This window comes from Tauraco erythrolophus, chromosome 3, assembly GCF_009769465.1.
Source record: "Tauraco erythrolophus isolate bTauEry1 chromosome 3, bTauEry1.pri, whole genome shotgun sequence".
NCBI lineage: Eukaryota > Metazoa > Chordata > Aves > Musophagiformes > Musophagidae > Tauraco > Tauraco erythrolophus.
Window position 1 is genome coordinate 103956099 of NC_141467.1, and position 23184 is coordinate 103979282.

The 23184-nt window shown below is 45.2% G+C and overlaps 2 non-coding genes across 2 annotated transcripts; one reads left to right on the forward strand and one right to left on the reverse strand.

The window, feature by feature from the left end:
• Window positions 1–8332: 8332 nt before the first annotated feature.
• Window positions 8333–8405, forward strand: TRNAF-GAA (transfer RNA phenylalanine (anticodon GAA)). Its single transcript has one exon. It is a non-coding gene; the product is annotated as a tRNA-Phe (tRNA).
• Window positions 8406–21586: 13181 nt separating this feature from the next.
• Window positions 21587–21659, reverse strand: TRNAF-GAA (transfer RNA phenylalanine (anticodon GAA)). Its single transcript has one exon. It is a non-coding gene; the product is annotated as a tRNA-Phe (tRNA).
• Window positions 21660–23184: the final 1525 nt, after the last annotated feature.

Below are 23184 nucleotides of genomic sequence, written 5' to 3' on the forward strand. Positions count from 1 at the left end.
TCTTGCTCTCCAAAATCCTCCAACTCCCTCCTCAAGTTTTGCACGTACTGGATGTGACAAGCACTATTTGTCTGCTATGTCAAGTCTCGTGAGTGCAACAGCAGGAAGCTGACTGAACATCAGCCTCTACCCAAAGCTCTAGTTCCGGACACAAGCGGTCTTAAAATTATGTTTATCACTTACATTATTAACAAGGAGTCTGTCATTGTCCAGAATAGTCATAGGGTAGGATGTCCATCCTGGGAGTTGCAGAAAACCACGTTCACAGCATCTTTCTTTTAACTTAGACATGAATTGTGATTTCTTTGCATCTGAAGAATTCCAAACTCCACAGAGCTAACTAGTCCAACATCTTCTGCAAAAGCTTTACCATTTTGGATAACTGATCAAACGTCCATCAGGCCAGACCAAGCTATAGATTCATAGATTCATCGATTCATAGATTTCTAGGTTGGAAAAGACCTTAGAGATCATCAAGTCCAACCATCCCTAATCCCCCATTAAACCATATCCCTAAGTAGATCATCCACCCTATTCTTAAACACATCCAGGAATGGGGACTCAACCACCTCCCTGGGCAGCCTAATCCAGTGGCTGACAATCCTTTCAGAGAAGAAATACTTCCTAACATCCAACCTGAATCTGCCCTGACTAAGCTTATGCCCATTTCCTCTTGTTCTATCACCCAACACTAATGTAAAGAGCCCTTCCCCTACCTCCCCACCATCCCTTCTCAAGTATTTATAGGCTGTAATCAGGTCTCCCCTCAGCCTCCTCTTCTCCAGGCTAAACAGCCCCAACTCCCTCAGCCACTCCTCATAAGTTTTATTTTTCAGCCCCTTGACCAGTTTAGTCGCCCTTCTCTGGACTCGCTCTAGGAGCTCAATATCTCTCTTAAAGCGAGGGGCCCAAAACTGGACACAATATTCCAGGTGCGGCCTCACCAGTGCCGAGTACAGGGGCAGGATCACTTCCCTATTCTTGATACGCGCCAGTATCCCATTGGCCTTTTTGGCCACCTGGGCACACTGCTGGCTCATATCAAGCTGGTAGTCAACCAAGACCCCCAGGTGTTTCTCCGCCAGGCAGCTCTCCAGCCACTCTTCCCCGAGCCTATAGCGATGCTTGGGGTTTTTATACCCCAAGTGAAGGACTCTGCACTTGGCCTTATTAAAGCTCATGCTGCCAGATCTGCCAGTCTTAAATCTTGGAATATATACCCCAGGCCATGCATCCCATATCTCACAGGAAAGCTAACACTATGTCCCTGCTTGTGCATATTCAGTCACATACAAACCATAGGGATTCCATAAAAAGCAACTGAGTCTTCTCCTGAGCCAGAAGTGCCTCCTCAGGTGTTCAGCCAGGGCACAAGCATCCAGACCAAGAAGGGATCTCAATTCACATCATCCAGGCTGACCATCCCTGTTCACCCACCCCAAGAGTGACTTATTTCTTTACTCAGCCTCATAAACAAAGGATTTTTACAAGGGCATGTAATGCTAGGACAAGGGGCAATGGAATTAAACTGAAAGAGAGGAGATTCAGATCAAAGATCAGGAAGAAATTTTTCACTCTGAGACTGACATGGCATTGTAACAGGTTGCCCAGAGAAGTTGTGGCTGTCCCATCCCTGGAAGTGTTCAAGGCCAGCTTGGATGAGGCTTTGGGCAACCTGGTGTAGTGGAGGGTTTCCCTGCCCATGGCAGGGGGGTTGAAACTAGATGATCTTGAAGGTCCCTTCCAACCCAAACCATTCTATGATTCCCCCATCAGGCTCTGTTAGGTCTGGATGGGTTTGCATTGTGGTCTGATAGACTGCAGAGGAGATTGCAGAGGCTCAAAAGACAATTACCCAAGAGCTGCCAGGTGGAGTCCTACTCAATCTCTGAAAAGACACCTTCCTCTCTTTAATTTGGGGTCTGAATGACCAGCACAGAACTTTTTCCTTCTTCGTTCCTCATTGCCTCTCTCCAAATATTTGTGCCAATTGCCTGTGGCATTTAGAACATCTAAAATTAGCACAATTAAATATCTCCACTGTTTTCCTTTGTTCTCCTTTTCTTTCTGGCTCTTTCCTTCCAGGCAGCTGGAACATGTTCTTTAGATACTCTTTAAAAACAAAAGAAAAACCCTGTTACCCCAAACACCCAACAGCTAAAATTCATATAGCTTCAGTTAAGCTTTATTTGGAAACATGGATGAAATAGATGATGTGAAAAATATGAAAAGACCCATTTCCTCAGTCTTCATCCATAGGAAATAGGAGAGTAGTCTTACTCACCTAGTCCACCAAGGTCACCTCTTTGTGGATTACAGGTCTACTGGAGCTGTGGGAGAAAGGGCTGAAGGGTTGTGCACTGATTTTAGGGGCATGCTTGGTACCATGAGGTAGGAACATGATGCTGCTGCTGTGCTCTGGGATGTTCCCTCTGCCTCTCCACATGTTCACCATAACAATATCTGGCCCTTTCACTGACCCCTCAGCTTTGCAAATTCCCTGCCAATCTGTTCTGGGAGAGAAAATTTCTTCCCAGCATCAAATTTGGCAGCTGCCTCATCCCTCTGCCTGACAGCATGAATCACCAGAGTTAAGTAACAAACTCATTTATGCATCAAGATACCGTCACTGTCCAAGCAATCATTCTTGCACTTTTCAATGTGAAGTCGATTACCTTGGATTCTGCCTGCACTCATCATATTCCCCCTCCTTTGTTCCCTAATTTTCCCCTCAATAACTTCTGGATGTTTTGCAAAACAGAGAAAAACTTCTGAAGGGGGCTGGGATGCTAGACAGAGTCAGAAAATATTTCCCAACCCACAAGAAAGGTTGTTTACTACCAATTTTATGAGTTTCTCGGAAACCTCTCAGGGAATCTCACCAAACTCTGTTTGGCAAGAACTAGTGGATTGCTAATGAGGTAGTACGCCACCTGTTTTGGTATTATTGTCCTACAAATATACCTACATACCCACACACACTTTAATACACCTGTTATTTTTACAAGAGTGTTCTTGGTGCTGTTTTTCTGCCTTCTTAATATCCATTTTATTGCTCTGGTCTATTGACAGTTATTAAAAAAGTGATTCCCGAATGCGTTTGGTTTATCCTTCTGAAAATGAAGTTTTGATGGGTTGAAATGGCAGTGGGCGATCCGTCTTCAAAGAAAGATCTGGGGAAAGCATAGTGCCTTGTGAGTTTGTGGAGGCAGAGCTGGATCTGCAAATGTTATTAAGCCTGGGAAAAGCAACAGGACTTGTACGCTGAGCATAACTGCAGGGTTGCAATATGGAGTAATCAGCACAAAACATATTTAAGGTGAGACTTGTGTCTCTCAGTGCTTAGCTTCAGGACAAAACTCTCAGATGAGGTGTTTTCCTGCTATCTGGTCAACCTGGGTCCATGCAGGACACAACCAAGGACACGGCCATCGCTCTCTCTTTTCTGTACGGTAGTTGAGGTACCCCCACGAAGCTTAGAAAGTTCTGCCTCAAATATCTTCCTTTGTCTGAATGGAAACAAGAATTTGATGAACACAGACCTCTGCTTTTCCAAATTGCCCCGCCACTCTGAGCGAAATGCATCTAAGATCTCCGAGGTCTCTCTCTTCGTATAACAGAGTCACTAGAGTAAACACTAAAACTTAGAGAAAAGAGTTATTCATACTCAGGAAGATCTTCAATACCAGATCTGGGGTTTGTTCTTGCTGCGTCTTCCTACCCGTGAGTATGTGGGTATTTCACTCCAGGCCCAATATTGCAAATTTTCACCCAGATTCAGATAATTTCTTTTAGGCAGAAGCGGGACCACAGCCTGCATCGCTTCATCCAACGTACGTGCTTCAAGCACAGGGATGCTGCACGTGAAGACAGGCGTGTTGTTATTCATAGCCTGGATTCCTAAGAGCCGACCCTTAAATTAAAATTTTAAAGAACCTCTAGTGACCTCCCACTTCCCAAAGGATGGACTCACAATCTCAGCATCTTTTAGACATCAGACTTAAGCAGGGAGAAGGGAAAAGCTGTGTGTCAGGCATAGTTTGGCAGCCAGGCTTCATTAGCTCTGTTTTTCGAAGATACATTTATCTCTCCAGCATAACAATTGAATTATCTCAGGCGCCATATTCCATCCTCTTTAGTACATCCCCTCACAGCTATTGCAGTAGGTAGCAAGCACCCACAGTCCCCTTTGTGCCATTATCTCATTCTTTTCCTAACATATTAAACTGCCATCGAAGATGAGGTTTGCAAACATAGTTCGTTGCCTACTGGAGCCTTACATTTCAGAGCTGTTGCCGTTGCATATTTTGTAGAATTTTTTCAAGCAGTCAGTTTTTGCTAATGGGCTCACTTGGAGGTCGGTTGAGCTGCAGGGAAAATGGAGACAAGCAACCTTCCTGCTGGGAGACCTTTGCAAACCTCAAGGAACCGTTTTCATAAATAGGAGTTCCATGTTCTTAATGAGATCATTTTCAGAAAAGTCTGGAAAAAGAGAAAGAAGAGAAAATAGCGACAGCAAAATAGAGATAATCACTAAAAATGCTTTTCAAGTAAACCAGAAGCCCACTCAGTGTAATGAGACAGAAAAATTTGAAGAAAACTAAAGGTGGAACATGTGCTTTATTTGACACATCAGAGCCAAGTCATTACATGAAAAGCAATAGCATCTCGACCCTGCAGTTGTCTGTCACTCCCCTGGTGCAGATAGTTGGATTAAGAGTGGAGAAATAGGACAAAATCCCATCAGTGGCATAGTTTGGTGCCACGAGGTCTGCAATGAAAACTAAGGTTTATGACAAACCTGATGTGCTGAGTTGGATGGAAAAGGTCAGCTTTCTGCACCTTTATCTGGTTGATGCATTAACCCCCATTTAAAAAAAAAAAAAAATAGTGCACTCAGCAGAGGTGATGAACCTGCCCTGGTCCACAAAGGACAACTTGATGCCTCTTGACATGGCCAGGCACATCAGCTATTGGGATAAGCATTCAGTGGTAGCGTTCTGATTGGATGTAATGCACTAACTTTTGAAAGCTGCATCTGTTCGATGCCAGATGGATAGTTTAAAAGGCACGGTCAGAGGAGCCTCGAGTGATAGGAAAACTGGAAGAATGGGAGGACGGAAAGCAGGGGCAGAGGGATCACCTGTCATCTGTTTGACATGGCCAAAGCCTCAAACACCTGTGTGGGAGTGGTAGATCAAACAGTTGGCTGATGGCATGAAATGACACCTCCAGCACATTTCTGCCCATCATGCTAATGTGGTTTAACAGGTTGACACTTTCCTGATGTCTCAAGAAGATGGGACATGAGTATAAGGAGGTGCCAGAGAAGATGTGCAGAAGAACATCTAGCTCAAAACCCAGTATGCAACATTTTCCGTTAGTTGATGTCTATAGAAGAGAATAACAGAAAGAAGAATGCAGTGTTATATCGCCAGATACTCTCTTAATCTCCAGAGATTTGTGGCTCAGGCACTTCATAATCCAAAGGAAGTAGTTTCACGCTCTTCAAGGAGGTTTTTTTTTTTCCATATATCTACCCAGTGATCTTTTGAATGTCTATATACTTTGAGGATCTGTAATATCCTAAGGCAGGGAGTTGCACAGATAACTAGATACTGTGTGAAGAAACTCCTTTTTCTTTGTTCTGAGCTTGGCACATGCCCATTTCAACTGAAAGCCTGCATATAATATCCTTCTTTTTATCCTTTCTTTTTCCAGACTGAAAAAACATGTTTTACACAGCCATTCCTGGTGCAGAATTGATTTTATTACCCCTTCCTACAGGTTAGGGTTTTTTTTTTCACATTCTTCCTGAGACAGGGACAGGAAGTATTCAAGATGTGAATGAAACATCAGTTTTTGCAGTGGGAATGAGGACAGGTGAGAGAGGACAACGGGGAACTTGGAGCCTACACTCTATAGACTCACTTGGTCCAAAGGACACACAAGTGACTTGAGAAAACCACCAGAAGGAAATCAAAGGTGAAGTACAAGGATACCTATTAGAAAGTTTCTGGCATAGGAAGGGCACACAAGGGACAGAGATGGAAATGGGTACAGTGTCATTGAGGGAAATAAGTGTCACAGGGACAGGGTATTTTTCCAGCATGAGAACAGGGTGTCTGTCTGTCTCTCTTTCATGACAGTGGAGAGGCTGTCAGACGAGTTTTCCTAAATCTCTTCATTTGGGTAGTGCAGCACTGAACTGGACGTGTGTGGCAGGGATAAGTATCCACATATCTGTCTCAAAAAAGTAGCATCTGCTAAAAGCAGCAATTTTGACCAGGCAGCCAGAGCAATCATCCCAACGTCACTCTTCCTTCCACTTAATTCACTCCCCATAGCAGAGCTGCCTATGGAGCTCCAGTCCTTAGGTCTGAATTGAGCCAGAAGGACAGGTTTAATTTCTTTCTCTTCTCTTCTCTTCTCTTCTCTTCTCTTCTCTTCTCTTCTCTTCTCTTCTCTTCTCTTCTCTTCTCTTCTCTTCTCTTCTCTTCTCTTCTCTTCTCTTCTCTTCTCTTCTCTTCTCTTCTCTTCTCTTCTCTTCTCTTCTCTTCTCTTCTCTTCTCTTTCATGTAACATGTTAAACTGGCAACGCAAGTCTTCCTTCCGATGACTTTGCTCAGAGATTTTCAGTTGTGTTGTTTCACCATCTGAATAAGCCAACTTTCCAGCAAGTCAGCTTCTCAAATTTCTAATTTAACTGCAATGTAGCACTTCCTTCAAGGCTTGTTCTTTATCAGATCCTTCACTTCATCATTTCCATCAGCACTGCGAGCATTTGCAAACTGGTAGCGCAGCTCATCTTTCAGTAGGAATTTTGTACTCAGCTGAAGCTTGAGTATTTCCAGCAAGGCAGAGTGGGTTGTCAAATACCACAGTTCCCATGTTGGGATCATTTCTTCCTGTCTGAGGAAAGCTTGTGAGAAATAGAACTGCTTTGGTTTCTGTATTCGCTTTCCTTGACAAGGAGAAAGCTGGTGAAGCAAAAATGGGATAGCTGGAAAGGCAGAGCTAAGTCACAGGTGAGCCAGGCTTCCACACAAGCTGATCTGGCAAGTCTCCCTTTCCCAGGGAGAAATCTGCAAGTGGCTGCTTGTCATCCATTCATTTACAACCAACAGGGTTTGGATAATGTAGGCTCTATGGAGCAACAGCTTAGTCCAACCTTTGAGAAAATCTGCTTGGAAGGGTGTTGGCAGTGGAAACGTGGCTGCCAGAATTATTCCCGTCTAGTGTATTTATCCACCAGAGCCATTCTAATTCGAAGACCTTTGATAATTGTTGAACTTATTGGTCTCTGATAGTTGATGTTTGTGTCAGATGTTTAAACATAGGCTTAGGCATTGGTGATAGATCCAGAGGGAGATGCTGAATGACCACTGTATTCTTCCAACTTCTTCAATATGGCTCAAGAGGAATGGACTGCAGCCACACTCACATGATGTCCCATGCATCATCTCCCTGTGCCGTTTTCAGAGACAGAGGACTGGACTATATGGACCATTAATCTGACCTAGGAGAGCACATTTTATTTTCCTAGGTGCCTGGTGCTTTTTAAGAGGCCCGAGAGCATTCATACCACTGTCACAAGACTGAAAGATGTCAGATGAATTATGAAGAAAGTCTACAGTCCTCTGTAGTAGGAGCGGTGGGACACCTGGGATAGCCTAAGATATCACAAAGAGTACTGAATATGTATATTGAGGCAACCTGAAAGGAGTTCCTGTGGTGGGACTGTATTTGAGATGAAAGGCACAGTTCAGTTTTCTGCAGGGAAATAGGCAGGTCAAACTGCACCCGAATCCCAAAGGCTTTGGGGATTTTCCTACTCTGGGTGTCACTACTCCCTGGCAGCTTTATTTGGAGGGCCACTGCTTCTGCATAGCAGACTAGGAAGGGAGGCTGGGACTTAGTGGAAATAACTACAACATCAAGAAGAAAATCAGATTAGTCTCTCTGCTGTATTCTCTGAGCTCTGAGTAATCTGCAGATTAAAGACTTCTCAAACTGGAGAAGGAGAAAGGTTTTAGAGCAACCTGTGTGTAACGCTTTCTGATGAAACTCACTTTCTGCGTTTCTCTCATTGCTTCTGACATCCTTTGTAGTTCAGCCATGCACAACGTCTCGTGGAACACCTGGAGAGGAGAAGGCTCAGGGTGATCTCATCGATATGCATAAGTACCTGAAGGGGGGGTGTAAAGAAGATGGAGTTAGGCTCTAACAGCCTAAGATAAGAGTCAAGCATCCACCAAGCCCATTTGAATTGTAAAAGTCTGAAAGATAATTATGTTCCAACAGGTTTTGTGAAAATTAGTGCCACAGCAGGGCTGAAGTAGCTCAGCTGGGAGAGCGTTAGACTGAAGATCTAAAGGTCCCTGGTTCAATCCCGGGCTTCAGCAGTGTTTTCCTGGAGGTTTTTGTGCCCAGTTTTGGGTTCTCCAGTGCTAGACAGACATGAACATACAGGAAAGAGTGCAGTGAGAAGCCATGAAGATGATGAAGGGACTGGAGCTGGAACATCTCTCCTACTAGGAGAAGCTGAGAGCGCTATTCAGCCTGGAGAAGGGAAGGCTCAAGGGGTATCCTATCAACATATATGGATACTTGAAGGGAGGGTGCAAAGAGGACAGAAGCAGTCTCTTTTCAGTGGTGTCTAGTGACAGGACAAGAGGCAATGGGAAGAAACTGCTGTACAGGAGGCTCCCTCTGAATACCAGGAGACACTTTTTACTGTGAGGGTGAATAAGCACTGGCACAGGTTGCCCAAAGAGAATGTGGAGTCTCCATCTTTGCAGACACTCAAAAGCCATCTGGATATAGTCCTGGTCAACTGGCTTTAGGTGGTCCTGCTTGAGCAGAGGGTTGGACCAGGTGACCTCCAGAGGTCACTTCCAATCTCCAGCATCCTGCATCTCTTAAACAGGGATGCAGTTTTACAATTCAAGGGCTTCAGCAAAAACAGTGATATAAGGATGTTTTTTTTTGTAGCCTCAATCTGTAGCTGTCTGTCCCTACTATGTCATGGACTGCCCCATAAAGATGTAGTACTGTAGACTCACTGGTTTATGGCACCATGCAGGAAATCAAAACTGTGATTTGGGAAAAGGCAATATGCCCTATCAAAAAGAGTAATTTTAGTCTGAACTACAACTGACCTTGAAGCAAGTCTCCCTAAAATTTCTTCTTTTCCAGGCTGAAGAATTCCAGTATGTCTATTTGTTGCTCATAGGGAAACAGCTTCAGATCTCTGATGAACCTTTCTACTCTTTCCTGAACCTTTTCTACTCCCACATGGGCCTTTTTAAGACTACAGTATTCAATGTGCAGGCAAACCCAAAGAGTTCTACAACTGAGTAAATGTTTTCTGCTTTGTTCTCTGTCACTTTCTGACTAACTCTTGATCTGTGGAGACCTTCAGGGAAACAGCAGAAACAAGACCTGGATTACCAGTTGTCTAAACAAAGAAGCGAGAAGCAGTGAACCTTTGACTATTGATTTCTCAAAGATCAACGCCAATAACCATCTGATCTCTCCTCCATAAGAGGGCAGAGACCCCTCCTTTCTCCCTTTCATTCTAGTGGTGCTCTTTAACCTCTGGATGTTACCCTGTCAGATGCTGCAGCACTTCCAGGAGATGACTTCCCTCATCAGGACATGAATAATGACTTGTGCATAAGTCAATGACATCATGATCTGCTTAAGCCTTGAAGGGATACCATGGGTCTTCCTGGGTAAATGGCTCTATCAATAGCCACTACCCACAAGTAGGTAGGGCCAGAACATGCATTGTCTTCCTGTATAGCTCAAGAAATATAACAGCTGCTCACTCATCACCACCCTTTGCAGATCTAATGTTCTCAGGCAAAATTCTCTGGCTCAAGGATGTATCAAGTATAAAATGCCTTCTCTTTGGCCCTTTACTCCTAATGTCTATGTCTGCATCTAAATTGGGCATGAGCTTCCTGGTCCCCAAACTGGATGAGAGTAGGTCAGAGCCCCCTACATGGTCCATGTGTGGGATTAAACCATATCAAATTTGATACAACTCTAATCTCATTTTGCTATGAAAACAGGCTTTGGGCAGTTGTGTACGTACATCCCAGGCATTGCCTTCAGTTTTGAGAACAGCTTACACACTGTGGCTATGCTGAACTGCTCTGACCTCATCTACTACACTGGAGAAATGCAGCCTTGTTCCTTAAGGGCAGAAGCAAATCAGATACCAGACACGCTGATGATGAGTCAGAGAGCGGTGAGATCGCTCAGGCTTAGTGTTCCAGCAGCCCTGCTAAACAATATTTTGACCTGATGCTAGACTTATGGCTTAACAAGAGTGCTGGAAATCTAAAGAAGGCCAGTGCTTGGGCTTGAGCGCTGCTCAGTGCTCCTCCACACTGCTTAAATGTGGCAGCTCTACGTTGTCTTCCTAGGCAATACTCAGACATGGTTCAGGGGATAACAAGAGGTAGCAACTAGTCCCAGGAGGTCATTTGGATATAATGAAGGTATTTCTGCTGGGGCAGCAGTGGGAAGACGTCTTAGCACCTAATGTCTTATCAGATGGCCTTAGTCCCATCAAGCAGGTTGCATTTGCATTTGGTCCCACCAGTTGCATTTGCTTTTGGCAATATAACTCTCCCTGCAGAGGATTTGGTGTTTCCCACCAGCTCTCTCCTTGGAGGCCGGCCACCAGCACCCTTACCTCAGACAGTCTAGGAGGACCTGCCACAATGAAGATAAATATTTGAAGTAAAGCTTTCTTGTGGGTTGTTGAACTGATAAACCACAGCCAGCTGAGGAAATCCTCTGAACTTAAAACAGTCAAAAGGGAAGAGAGATTTTTAGAGTTGGAAGAGACTGGAAGGGGCATATCATGTGCATTTGCCCTGTTCTTACTCCTTCCCAGACATCTGGAGGATGCATGGTCTAAGCCGGCACTGTTGTTCACATGGAGGCGCTGGTGACTGCTGGGCTTGGTCACCTCTGAGACAGCTGCAGCCCAGCACAAGGAGGTAGCTGCAATCAAATTGCTTTGAAACCTGATCCACAGTTGTAAGAATGCAAAGGAAAGGCTCCCACTGATGCTAGCAATCCGGCCCCCACATTCACACTGCAGGACATAAAGAAATCCCCAGAGACCATAGTGTGGTGCTGGCAGAAGTGATGAGAGCATAGAATCATGGAATGGTTTGGGTTGGAAGGGACCTTAAAGATCATCTAGTTCCAACCACCTTGCCATGGGCAGGGATACCTTCCCCTAGATCAGGTTTCTCAAAGCCTCATCCAACCTGGCCCTGAACACTTCCAGGGATGGGGCATCCACAACTTCTCTGGGCAACCTGGTCCTGTGCCTCACCACCTTCAGAGTGAAGAAAAGCCACTTATTTCTCCGCTCCTTCTCCCAACCACCTCGTCCTCTCCTGGCTGAAACATTTTCGACTCAAGCCTCAGTGACAAAAGTTGCTAAGTTTCCCGGTGTTTGGCTCAAAGAAGGGTTAAAAGCAGCCCCCGTGCTCGGAGGTTCTTGCTCATGGGGAGGCAGCGAGGGAAGGTGCAGGATGAATAACGGCGGTGGGTGGCAAGCAGCGTGGGGGTGGCTGCCCTGCCAGCTCCTTCATCCAGCCCACACACCTGCAGCTCTCTGCTCTCATCGCCGTTCAGGTCCCTTTGGCACCGGGTCCCCCACGTTGATCAATCAGCGCGTGTCGGACTCCGATAACTGTCTCTTCCTGAGCACAGCGTTGCTCCAGCCCGCAGCTCTCCCCACAAATGCTCACAGCTCTGCCAGTGCCCTTCAGCTCCAATTTTCTGCTTTTTCTAGCAATTTCTGCCTCTTTCTCTTAATCCCTTCAGTCTCAATTTGCTGCTGCTGTCCTTCTCCCCCAACCCTCGTGATGCCTCTCTCCACCTTTCCCATCAAGAGCTCTGGCATGGATTGGTCTGCATGCATCCGCCCTGACTGCATAACATCAGGGCTATATCTCACTGCTGCTGAGATGCTGGAGCCTGCACTGAAAGATCAGCCAACTAAAGAAGTGGGAAATCTTCAGCAGGAGCTTAAAACCCTTTCCTCCAGAGGAAAAAAAAAAAAAAAATAAAAATAATAGAGTAAGCAGGCAAAAAAAAAAAAACCCTGCAAGGCATGTAGCATGACTGGGAGCATGACTGGGTCTGTTTGTAGGTCTGGGGAAGTTCCCTCTGAAACTGCTGAGTGCAGATCACACCAGGGGTTACTACACACTCAGTGCTTGCTCGGTTGTGTTTTGTGGGGTCAGAGAGAAGACCCCCAGACCTCTGATTTCCAATCACTGTGAATCACTTCTGCCGTGTCAATACAACTGCCCTGATGAAAAGGTCATGGGGTGAGGCGTGCACGTTCCCAGCATCACCTTCTCTGTTTTGCTGTGATAGTTTACATTCCCATGGTGTGCTTCTGCTATCTCTTTTTACGTTCTTGTAGGACCCACTGTAATATACAGGCTAATTGTACTGCACGTCTGCTTTGTCCCTTGCTCTGCCAATGGCTAGCTTGAGGAGAAGGCAATTCTTTTATTGATGCCTCAATTTTACTCATCAGAAACTTGGGCAAAGTACTCCAGAGTCACTTTGGAAAGTGTTCTGAGATCTGACTGAGAGCGGTAGCCATGACAGAGATAGAGGAACACAGCACACACAGACAATAAAAGACATTGCCAGCCCTGAAGATTAATTTTCTAAATTACATGGCAGCTACAAGACGAGGGAAAGAAAGGATTATTATTTGCATGTCATGGGAGCAATAATCCTGCGATTATTTCTCCAGGCATAAAGACGTTAAGGCTTGGTTTGTGCTGCAGTGCAGAGCTCTTGGAGGTGCAGCAGCACACGATCAGGCAGCTTGTGTGCGGTCGTGAAGGTAACACACGTTTTTGTGCACCTGCGTAGAGTCCAGAGTGTGATGAAGACCACCCGTGCTCGCATTAAAGGATGCATCCCGCAGTCCGTGCAGCAGTGGGTGCACAGGAGCTGCCATCCTGACCCTCTGACAGCAGATTAGCTCTGTACGTGTTCAGCCCTGCCCTTTCTCAGCCCATCTGAGCCAGAGAGGTTGGCCTCTGACATCTTGACAACTAAATCTGAATCATGCTCTGAGCCACCAACTCTCCCCATCGACTTTAGAAGGAGTTTGGGTTAACCAGGGTCTTTCCTGCATTGAATACCCAAAATTGGAGGAAGTTCTGCCCCAAGGAGCCTCGGGCAGCAGTCCATGACCTGGAAGGCAACTCTTCATCATCCATAGGGGAGACCAGCTGTTCATAAGAGCTCAGCTGAACTGTCAGCTTTTCCAAAAACTGAGCTCAGAACTGCAAATCTGTCCCTGCTTGCCATTTGCAGTGGGAGCTGCTTGGATTTTGAAAGGCACAGGGTCCTAGTTCACCTAGTGCGCATGATGTTGTGTATGACTTACACAGTGTTGGCCTTTAAATAACAGCTATGAGGATTAGGGCAGTTCTTCCATTCAGGTAATCCAGCAAGCCCCTGGAAAGTTCATGAAAATCATGGAATCATAGTATGGTTGAGGTTAGAAGGGACCTTAAAGATCATCTAGTTCCAATTCCCCTGCCAGCAGGAACACCTTCCTCTACACCAGGTTGCTCAAAGCCTCATCCAACCTGGCCTTGAACACTTCCAGGGACGGGGCACTCACAATTTCTATGGGCAACATGTTCCAGTGCCTCACCACCCTCAGAGTGAAGAATTTCTTCCTTAGATCTAATCTAAATCTGCCCTCTTTCAGTTCAAAGCCATTGTCCTTGTCTTATCACTTTATGTCCTTGTAAAAAAGTTGAGTTAGAATTTCTTCTCTGTCTAAACAGTGTTCTAAAATAGAGTTTGATCATGTGTCCTGCCAAAAAAGAAAAAGAAAAAGGAAAAAGAAAGATAAAAATTCCAATTCCTCTTTCAGATGCAGCAATTGTCCAGGACCTGCTCTGGACACTGAACACTAAAACTGGAGAGTAATAAAATACTTTTTGGATCTAGCTCAGTTCCTCAGAGGTACTAAAGTAAATAGACAGTCAAAAAACTGTCTTTGAAGGGTCTTGGCTTTAGTGTCTATGCCTGATTAACTAATTGCAACTTAGATTGTTATTTGGGCTGTTAAGCATTTGGGCTGCTAACTTTTGGGGCAACGGGCTATCCTTTATTTTCAGTTTGAGTAGCGAAGTCTAATTTTATTTGTGACTGCAGGGTGCTAGTGGAGGAAAAGGAAAGAACATGAAGCACTGCTCATTACAAGTGGAATTAGGCTATTTAAATATGCAAATTGTGTTCAAATAAGCCCAGAGAAAGAGGGCTGTGAAGCTCCTGCTGTCGCTTATGAGATATGGAGGTATTTTCATTTCCCTGCCCAGGGTGGGATTCAGTCTGGGGCAAGAGTGAATACTATTCTGCCAGCCTTTGGGAGCACGCAGGAGGTGACAGATTGAGGGGAGTTTGCTAGTCCATGCAGAAGAGTGGGTGGATTTCAGTTTGGTTCCCAACAAGCATTTGCAGCACAGCAAACATCCTCGGCAAAGCTGCAAATTCAAGAAAGTAGTTGATGTAAAAGGTGGGAGAATCCAGTACAGGAGTGATTTTAATTACTAGATAGTACGTAAGGTTTTAAACTACACTTACACCATCTTCTTAAGCTACTTGACTTGTGCCATATGGATTCTCTTTTACTTTGGTCTGTGGAAATTCAGCTATGTCCTATAATCCCTCATTACAAGCAATTGGAAATGTCTAGAAGAAAGCCTGCCCCGCTGAGTTTTTTTCATGGAAAAAGAAAAGTGGAACACTGCAAGTCCCAGGCAAGCAGAAAATGGATAGATAAAATTAAAAAAGACGGGAGGCACAAACACAGAAACGTCTCCCCAGTGAGCAAGTTCACTACCCATGGACAGAAGATGCTGGACAGGTCTCTCGTCCCCCAGGGATTTTGGTGGACTTGATTCCAAGCTCTCATTTCTTTCACCCTGACACGGGGAAACTCCTCGAGTCATTTTGAGTCAGTGTCTCTGCCTCCGATATTTTCATGCCAGCCTGGTTACGTGGGTGATTCTCTGCTCTAGTTTTCAAGCAGAAGTTCTCACAAATTGACGGAGGAGGCATTGGCACCTCCACAGGAGAAGCAAGAGAGAAGGAGAGAGAGAAAGAAGTGTATGGAGGAGGAGGAGGAGAAATGAAACGGGCTTTTGAAAACCATAAAATTAGCATAGAAAACGGCGGCAGCTTTTCTTTACTCGGACTGAGTGAGAGGCAGTACAGTTGCCTGCTGATTTTAAAGCCACCCCATTAAAGATCCTGATGGGTGGCCACAGATGTGCTGGATCGCCTGTTGCCCGAGGGAAGCCAGTTTTGTAGCTACGGCGTCAACCTGAAAGCTTGCAAAAGCAGGGTTCAGACTTCACCTTCTCTACAGATTTGCCATACTTTCTCCCTAGTGGCAGAGCCAATTAAAATAATAATTAAAAAAGCATATGTAAATAAAGCCGAGACTAGAAGGCTTGCAAAACCACTGAAGATACAAGCTTTTTCAGCCCAAGGATTTTTAGGCTGTAAGGTCTCTGATCATCACCTCTAGCTTTAAACATTTAACTGAAATTTCTAAGTTAGGAGCTCCTTTTTTGTTGTTTGGTTTGTTTTTTTTCCAGCCTTTCAGTAGAGGCAAAAATCAGCTCTTTTGCAATTTCAGTGCTTCCCTGGGGAAAGACTTGTTAGCTCAGGGCTTAGCATTTGGCTTTCCCCACTAAATAGATGAACATCTCTCAGCTACCTGGTACTTATGGAGCAAATGTGAGGTACCTGCACACAACCTCAGCCCTACCCTGTGCTCAGGTAACACGATTTACTTTGGATTTGTTACAGACTGCAATTCACGGGCACAGGCAGGTCTTGCAGCTCAGCTCATGTGTCCTAGCGCTTGGCTTGAAAACTTTCTGTAACCGTATCTGCACTACTCTTAGGGAAGGGTCTTGGCATCTAGGAAATGGAAATCCTGAGACTCTGATCCCTCTCTGGGACTGAAATCACTCCAGGAGATGAGCTTCTAAACCCAAGATTTTGTCTCTCTTGATCCTGGCCAGCACCAGCCATTGAGTCCGTGACAGGATAGAGAGAGAGCATTTGTTTCTAGCTCAGGACCGAGTCCTTACTAAATTCGTGACGGTATGTGGTCACCCAAGAAAATGAGGGAGCTTTTCTTTCCTTAAGTCTTCTCAGTTGTGGCTGGCTGAGAAGTGGCAATATAGAAAACCCTTTTCCTGCCAGCCCTGTAAAGGTTCCTGCGTTGGTGCGTGACAGGGGAAACAGTGACACAGCACAGCAGGAGCCCGGAGCTGCATGCTGAGACCTTCCCAAAGATGATATTCCAGGGGAGTGGGATATGACATCAAGACACCATACCACTAGAAACATGATTTACCTGCTTGTGCATGTGCTGATAAGGAATCCAAGAAACACAAGTGGGAATCATGTGCTAGCATCCCTGGCATGACCTGCAAGAGCATTTTGCTATGAGTGTTGGTGTGGGAAGTGAGATGTGACTTCCTCAGGGAGGTCGAACATGTTCTCTTATCATAGAACCATAGAATCATAGAATGGTTTGAGTTGGAAGGAACCTTCAAGATCATCTAGCTCAAAGCCCCCTGCCATGGACAGGGACACCCTCCCCTAGATCAGATTGCTCAAAGCCTCGTCTAACCTGGCCTTGAATGCTTCCATGGGTGGGGCATCCACAACTTGTTCAGTGTTTCACCATTCTCATTGTAAAAAATGTCTTCCTTATCTCTAATCTAAACTTCCTCTCTTTCAGTTTAAAGCCATTGCCCCTTGTCCTATCACTACCACTACATGCCCTCGTGAAAAGTCCTGTCCAGCTTTCTTGTAAACCCCCTTTAAGTACGGGAAGGCTGCTAGAAGGCGTTCCCGGAGCCTTCTCTTCTCCAGGCCGAACGGCCCCAACTCTCTCAGCCTGTCTTCATAGAATAGATGCTCCATCTCTCAGATCATCTTCATGGCCCTCCTCTGGACCCATTTCAACAGCTCCATGTCCTTCTTGTGTTGGGGACCCCAAGCTGAACGCAGTACTGCAGATGGGGTCTCATGAGAGCAGAGTAGAGGGGCAGAATCACCTCCCTTGACCTGCTGGCCACGCTTCTTTTGATGCAGCTCAGGACATAATCGGCTTTCTCTTGTAGGAGACCAGACATAATTAAGGCAAAAAAAAAATGAGACAGGAATTGTCAGGAGAAGGAGGCAAAACACTGCAAACATCTCAACACCTGCAAATACGCCCATAGCCATCCACAGCATTAATCCTCCAGACGTGCTGCGGGATTTACCCCGTTCCAGGGCTGGCAGCTGCCTGGATAAATAGCTAAAAGATAGTCTCACACACTGTAGCCAAGTCAAGTAGTGTTTGCAAACGTGGAAGGGAGATTTCCTGAGGAATATGCAATAGATTCAGTAATCTAAATGAGCTAAATTTTCTGGATGATCCCTTCCCCTCTATACCACATTGGTAAGGATACTAACACACCTCTTTGAACCCCACCTTGTCCCCCTCCTCCTCCTGTCTTACATACTCCCAGATCAGGTTCAGTCCAGAATGCCCCTCTCAAAATAAAATCATGGTATTTCTCAGGATCCCCCGTGCTCTTCTCACCTCCTTCATGGAGACCCTGCTTTTCCCTCCAGGTGAACTTTTCCCTCGCTGCCATTTGGGCTGGCTCCCTCTCGCAGGTGGGTGTTCTCGACGGGCCAGCCGAGCTGAGGGGGCGGACCTAACAGACAGCGAGCAAGTCAGCACTCTGGCAACGTGTTACTAGTTATTCCTGTTCCTTGTTTTAGGGTTTCTACTGTCGCTCCTGGGGACCACAACTTCCCTCCTGTGTCCACCCCACCATGGCCGCCACCTTTGCCGGCCCATTTTATTGCTATGGGGGTCAGGAGGAGAAGGATTAGGAAGGGGTGGAGGACAGTCTAAAGAGTTGAAGGAAAGCTAAAAAAATGAGATTACAGATCTTTTTCCCTCCCTGCCATGTCTTTTCATGAAAATGCTCACTTTTAATGAAGCTTTCCACAGGCCAGCTGCACACACACAGCCTGTCCAGTGAGCATGCACATAACCAGGATTGAAGTGAAGGTAGGTCTCTATGAGAATACATGAAATGAAGAAAAAGGGCCTGAAATAAATTCAACTTGCTGGGGTTTTGTCTGGGAGCACCTCTATCTTGTCCCTGCTTCCACGTGATGGCCCCATCTCTTGCCAAAATGAGCAAGGGCACCAGAAGTAACCACAAATAGTAACAGACCCCATCAGCCAACAATTATCAAAATTATCAAGACAGAGTTTTAACTATGTTAGACAAAATCCTTATGGTCAGATACATCAGGGCTATTAATCGCGGTACCACCAAGGCAGTTGAAGAAGTCCCAGTGCCTCAAGCATTGGGAGCTGGGATAACCAAAGGAAAGATTGTTCCACAGCTGTCTGTATCAGAGTTCTTCTCAAACCACCCTCTGCTGACCAACTCAGGGTTTGATGGACCTGTATTACCATCCTTCTGTTCTGTCGATGCAGCTGAAATCGTCTCTGGACCCAGGCTGCAGAGTCAAAGTTGTCTCTTCCAAAGTTTTTTGTCACTTGGAGAGCTGGTACGGCTGGAGAACAAAACAGCGTTGTTCCCTAGTGAATGATGCAACCAAAGTGAGAACAAATGTTATTTCGCACTTTGCCCTCCCTAGAACTAAATAGCTGGAGGTCAAGGGCAAGGTCAGAGCTATCTCCTTCCCTGTTCCACTCGCTCATGGGATCTGACTCCCTCTTGACAGCTGGTTTTAGCCAGGATTATTCCGTAGAGATGGAGATCCTTTATGTAACCCACACTTCCATCCCATGTCACTGCCTGCCATGGTCATGGGCTGATGCCAGTGAGAGTCAGGCATGATAGTATCTTCTAAATAAGACCAAAAATTCATAGGCAATAGCATTCCATGTTGGTCCTACCTCCTCATACCCTCTAGCTTGCTGTTGTTCTCCATATCTTCCATCTTTGCTAAGGAGGGTTGATGACATGATAGGCTTCAGATGACATTCATTAGTTTATGGAAGCTGTTACTGATGGATGCTTTAAAGGTAAGCGAGAACTGTCCAAAGAGAATTTTGGGCTACCACCTGAAAAGCAAAGAGGAATAAGACACCTACAAAAGCAGGACAAAACTTCGGTGCTTCCCTGTTTTTGTTTTGTGGCTTATACAAGGTCTCATCTTTTCTAAATAAATAAAAAATCAGGGGAAGGAGGATGAAGAAGATTTTGATTCATCATGCCCTCTTCATCCACTTGGTTATGCCTAATGAAACCTGAATATCGTCAGTGTAATCAGCCACTGTGGCAACAGAGAGGGTTGTGCAGCAAAATGAAAATTAGGGATGGGAAGGCGATTCCCAGATGCTACATGTGGTACAATCCCTTTCCTAGGAGACTCACTACAATACTTTTCTGGGAGCTGTTGCCCTTCCTGAAGGACAGGAAAGAGCTCACTGAGAGCTGCTGTGTACCGACTAGTAGAAACCTTTGAATGTCCTAAACCAGTTTAGACCCATTCCTTACAATGCTACCTTCTAGCTTGACCACATATTCTTCATCCTTTGTGTTTATTTCCTCCAGATACACACAGACAAAACTTAATCTTTCCTAGCTTTTGCCATGATCAGCCAAAAGTTCTAAGTTTTTCTCATCTCCGTTTCACCACCCCTTTCCAGATGAATCCCAAAGTCCTTCTTGGCCAACTAAAATCATCTGTAACAATGGTGATCCAGGCTTCTGTAGTCTCTTACGTCATCTCCAGTCCATCATCCTCTTTCCGACATTGTTTCCTCACTATTTACCTCATCTTTTACAGTTCTTCTGAGATGAGCTGTCCTCTCCTTCCCTGTCACTCCCTCCCCCCCATTTCTAATCAAGTTTGAGGTAAACTCACCCGAAAGTCATAGGAGTTCCTAAGGAACAGTCTCCTGAGCACAGCTCAGTGACGCTGATGGCAGCGGTATGAAGGCTGTGTTTTCCTGGATAGCATGACTGTTCGTAGTTCTTGCAAATAAAAAGAATTAGAGAAAAAGAGGACTTGAGAGGTGTGTGAGTAATACAGCATCATCCGTGGGGACACGTGCTGGGATAACACACAGAAACAAGCTGAGAACACAGAGTACTTTTACCTGCAAGTTAACTCTCGCCAAGCTTGGGGAAGGGAAGGGAAGGCGAGTGTCACTACTACAGCTGGGGAAACTGAGCCATAGTGATGCAATTTGCACAGATCATTCAGCTGGTTTGATGGAAAGCCTCAGATAAGGCTATTTAGGCTTTTTTTTTTTTTCTAAATTATGCAATAAACTGAATTTAATTACATAAAAAGAATGTAAGATTATGGATTCTGTTGATTACCTGGTAAAAAGATCCAGAGCAATTGGATGTTCCAGTACATTTGGACCTGCCCATGATGTCTCCAACTTAGCTCTTCCTTGTGCCACTGCTTTTGCCATCATTAACACCCAGTGTCCCAGTGAAACCTCTTCCCCTTTCAGCAGCCAAATATGACCTAGTATTGGCTCTAGATTTCCCACAGTTGGCCCTTGAACCTTCTCTGGGACCACCTGAGCAAGGTCGAACACCAAAAGCCCCCTGCAACCCAAGGATGCTGTCGCAGCAAAGCGATCTCCATTTGCACGGAGCTGGCATCCGTTCCACCCGCTGACTTTCCCACCTCCAAAGAAGACTGCAGCTCAGTGAGGGGAACAAACACACCATAGAAGGGAAGCGATCTCTGCCAAGCACTGCAGAAATGGGACACAGATGGTGTCTTAAATGAGAACGGAAGTTTATTTGGGGGCTCTGCGCGTGACGTAGCATTGCAGATCTTGCAACAGATGACAGTCACTAGGATTTCAGAGCGGGTGATGAGATAATTTTGAAGCAGTCTCTGTCCACAGAGCTATTAGCTTGTCTGAAAAAAAAAAGGAAAAAAGAGGAAAAGTTGAACTCAATAAACAGTCTGTAAGAATAAGAATGTATAAATCCATTTTTATTTATATGTAGGTCTGGTTCTTCTGATACCCTAATCTTAATCACCACTGTTTGTTAGCTGGTTGGTCAGCCTGTATGGTTGTGCTGATCGGCCAGGTGGCCACTGCTAATGGAAATATGTGAGGATGACATTAGCCTTGGCTTTCCCTGCTGTAGGCATAGACTTGTGTCCTTCTCCTCTATATGCAGAATGGTTGGAAGGGACCTCTGGAGGTCATCTGGTCCAACCCCTGCTCTAGCATAGCCACCTAGAGCCAGTTTTCTTTGACCACATCCAGGTAGCTTTTGAATATTTCTAAGAATGGAGACTCCATAACCTTTCAGGTTAACCAGTCCCAAATCTCTCATCCCCTTCTCATATGAGAGTTGTTCCAGTCTCTTCATAATCTTCCTGGTCCTTTGCTGGACTCTATCCAGTAGCTCCGTATGTATCTTTTACTGGGGAGCAAGCACAAAAACCTCCAAGAAAACACTGCTGAAGCCCGGGATTGAACCAGGGACCTTTAGATCTTCAGTCTAACGCTCTCCCAGCTGAGCTACTTCAGCCCTGTTTTTATTTTCACAAAACCTGTTGAAATGTAATTCTCTTTCAGTCTTTTCAGACAAGGTTAGATGACATTAGCTTGTGAGTCAAAGAAATTATTTCAGGGAACAGGATACAGACAGACTGAGCTCAAAAGCGGTCATCCAATGCACCAACACAGGCTTCTTGTCAATGTAGATGACCTCTATATATGTGTATGACTTTAATAACAGCATGACTCTGGAGGATGTATAGAACTGGAGCAGGGAAACAAAACAAGTGTTCCTGAAAGGCTGAGAGAGGAGTACAGTTACCTTGAGATTAGAGAAGGGCTCTGTTGGCCACAAACAATTGCAAGGAAAATAAGGAGATGGAGCTAAGTGTCTACAGATGCAAAGCTACTGACAAGGAAGCTGAATGTGAAGTGACAAGGGTGATGGAGGATGAAGAGAAAGACAGATTGACTGTAGGGAGGGCTCAAGAGAGAGACTATGAATGGAAAAAGAGTGAAAGAGACAATCAAACACAGGCTGCTCTCTCTGTGCCTCTGGTGTTGAGGAGGACATCTTGCCTCATTCCTTAAACTCTTTCTTTTTAGTGCTGTTTAGGGTGTCAGACCTGGATACCAGTTGTATTGACTAATGCAGTTCTCTCCCACTGGGTTAAACTCATCTGAGATGCCACAGCCATTCCTTGGTCCCTGGCACTTGCTACTAATTGCAGAGTAGAGGTCAGAACTGGGTTGAGCACAGAGGTGTTTGCACCTCTGTCAATAAACAAAATAACAGCATCAGAGAGAATGTGCCAGCTCTGTTTTCAAACTGGCCTTTCCAAGATATCAAAATCTCTTCTCTGTAGGGAGAGGTTTGTGTGTGCTGGTAAGAAACAAGAAAGTGGGGCTCCTTGCTGTACCTAAAGACCAAGATCCATATCATAAAACATAGCTAAAATCCAGAGTTAAACAGCAACCTTGATCTGAGGACCAACCAAGAGCATTAATATAGAAGAGACATTCTTAATATCTTTTCACAGAGCCCACTGAAGGATCTGGAGTTATTTGTGGAGCTTGGCTACTCCTTTCACACCAATCTTTCTCTCTCCAGCTAGGGAATGGGAACCAGGCATATTCCCGCAACGATGTGGCAGATGTTTGCCCCGTCCATCAACTTATTCTGCAAATGGAGGGCTTTCACTCCCAGTACAGACAATATACCATCTTTCACCAGCTCCAGATTCATATCTACCCAAAATCCATATGTGAAATGCACAGTACGTTTTCCATGAATGCTGAAAAACTGGTAGTGAAAGGTGTCAAAAATACATTTAATCTGGTTTTGAATGTTCAAATCCACAGCAGCAGGTGTTTCGTCACAGAGGTTTGTTAGATAACAGTTCCTGATATCCAGGGCTCCCAAACTAGGCTATAGAACTTCTTGCAATATCCAGACATCAGGATAGTACCCTAAGTAGGTTTCCTTTCTGCAAAACCACTTACACGTCTGGATCCCAATGATGATCCTACCCATGACCACTGAGGAGCAGATCACA